Below are 3,035 nucleotides of genomic sequence, written 5' to 3' on the forward strand. Positions count from 1 at the left end.
TACAGCCCAAGAAACAAAGAATAAGATGATGCAATCATTACATCCACCTGTTAATATGATCATCCAAATGCATTCCTGGGCAACATTTATGTCTCACTTTGTATAAAACTTTGAGTGGAGACTTGACTAATGAGGCTGCTATTTGTCTTTCTTTCCCTCTGGAGTATAACGTGTACTGGGGAGATTTATTTCTCCTCTTGAGGGACTTCTACACTCAAGCAAACACATTTCAATGAGGAAGCCTTCAGGGACATGACACATGTAAAATTCTTCACTTACCTACAAAGGGTTATATTGATGATGGGTCCTCACAGATCACTCTGCACAGGTACGTTATGAGGAATATTTACTTAGTTGTCTCTCTCAATGCAGATTACAAATGTCTGTCAAAAGTTAATAAAAATTATGGTCAATACTGTAATTCTTTTCCTAATGACCAACGCATCTGCTCTAAGATTTCTGTGTCAGGGACAGTAATCTAATAACATCATTCAACATTGCTGTTGATGCATCAGACCTAGATATTTACTCAGATGAATGAATAGAGTCACTATTTTGCCAAAGAGTACAGAGTTATCTTTATCTGCTTTAGAACTGGCAACATACAAAGGAGATAAAATGTCTCTGATCCTGTGTTTTAAGAAATGCTTCCTGAAATTACTAACATAAAAAAGTAGGTGTTTTCTTCTTTTTGAGTTTTGCATAACCGAGAGTGAAAACCTGTGAAATGAAAAGTTTTCTTGGTATAAAGATTAGTCTTTTTGTTCTCAGTGGACAGTTGTCAGATATAGAGAAAGATTCGGCTTTTGTCACAAAGATAACACATCTGGACAAGGTAAGGCAAATTTCACGGGCTCAGGGTGAACCTCAGTGGTAAGTAGTTCTAGCCTAATTGCGCAAGTCCCCTTATCTGTTTCCCAGAACACTAACAATAGAGCAGAAAATACATATTATACAGTGAAGTACAGTAGAATAAAATCTTGAAATCATATCACAAGGTTAATGAATAATTAATTTATATTATCATTATTCAATCTAATCCTGACACCTTGGGAAGTAAAATGTAATATTGAAATGATGAGAATTTTATTATTTAAATGTTTGGCTTTTGAAATATTATAGCTAAACTGGTAAATATAATTCTACTTAATTAAAATAGCTTTATCTAGTGAGAGATGCTACATCAAACAAACTTCTGACAAGAACAAAAGGAGACTTCAGCTATTAAACCAAACTGACATTTCAGTGATGCATACTTAGCAAAATGAACAAACCCTTGGCCTTGCTATTTATTGCATTCCAGTTCATGTTGTGATTTTTAATAGATGATATTAAATATATGCAGAAACTCCCCCTTCTAAAGGTAACTACATAAATTCTTAGCAAAATATAAATAATTTTTGGTTTTCTCATTGTTTCTTATTCTTAAATCAGGATATATTCATAGAATGCATCATACGTCAGAATGAACAATGGCCAGTGTGATATGTATAAACTCTAGCCTGGAAATGGTTCCATTAGTATAAGTTTGTCAAAATGCCTTCCATCAGAAGCTGGCCTGTTAATGTTTCTATGGAGGCAGAATGCTATGAGAGAAGATGTGGGGGAAATGATGTCACAAAATCCTACCAATTCTTTAAACCTCAGGGTTAATGCATTGAATAAATAATATTTACATTAAAAATCACTGATGATTTAGCTTGCTTTTGTATTGTTACATATTCCTAGGTATAATGTGTCCCAGCATTAAAAATATTAGATCTTTACTGGCACATAATCTTTGTGCACATGTAGGATATAAGATAACAGTCCAATACATCTATAAGTACATTAAGAGTGCTATAATATCATTTCTGTTTCCTCAAACATTTATCACTTCTATGTCTAGGGATACTTTCAACTCATTGTTCCCAGTTATTTTTTAGTTCTAATCTATTTTATACAAAATTTCAATCCCCAAAATTTTAATTCACTTACTATATATAGTAAAAAACCTCTATAAAATGAAATTAAATGCTGAGAATGAATTTAAAAATATCATTAAAATATTCAAAGCAGAAGAGTAGAATGTACTATGGAGAAGATCACTGTTGTATACCAATATATCTCTATCATATTATATAATTTTCATAATATCTCAGCATAAGTAGCTTTAAAAAACACTCCAAAATTGTGTGGATACATAGCAGCTGATCCTGGTCAATCAAACACATAGATCACAGTACACAAAATAAAATCATGATGCTCAAATTGTACCATGAATTTAATATTTTGTACAGATTCTTTGGTAGACTTTATTTCATTGACCACTCTTGTCTCATTAAATATGATACCTGGACCATTAATCAAGAGTGATCCCAATGCGTAATGAGGTATTTACTGTCAAGTTCTTAGCATAATTCTGTGAAGGGATTTTGTGCTACACAAATAGAAGCAGTATCCTTCATTCAGTATTCTACACAGTTAAATAAAATAAATAAAAATTTTAACAGAAAGTTAAATAATAAAATGAAATATGTATGGTGGCATGTGCCAGTAAATATGTACCCAGAAGGAGAGGGATGAATAAGAGTTACAGGACCATACAGGATAGACAGTGAGAACCTGTCTTGAAAAGGTGGTACAAACGATAATATGTTTAAGATGATGAAAATTTTGAAAGCAATCTGTAGAGAATGTAAGTGGGAATAGAATAATCAGGAGTGTCTGCAAGAAAATAATAATAGAATTTCAGTAACTCAAACTCTGAGCAAATGATAGAACCAGCTAAGTAGGCAGAAGAAATGAGTGAGATTCCAAAAAGAAACTAAAGTGAAGAAATACCGAAAATATAAAGGACTACATCTATTTGTGGAAAACCAAGGCAGAAAAATACAATGTAAACCAATGAGAGAAACTCCAAACTAGAAAGCTAAGAAATAAATATTCTGGATTCACTATGGTCTATGACTTTCTCAAGGCTGCTTTCTTTTATTACTGAAACAGGAGAAAGAGAGAGAGGGAGAGAGAGAGAGAGAGAGAGAGAGAGAGAGAGA

Source organism: Nannospalax galili, unplaced genomic scaffold (genome assembly GCF_000622305.1).
Source record: "Nannospalax galili isolate Female #2095 unplaced genomic scaffold, S.galili_v1.0 scaffold337, whole genome shotgun sequence".
Taxonomy (NCBI): Eukaryota; Metazoa; Chordata; class Mammalia; order Rodentia; family Spalacidae; genus Nannospalax; species Nannospalax galili.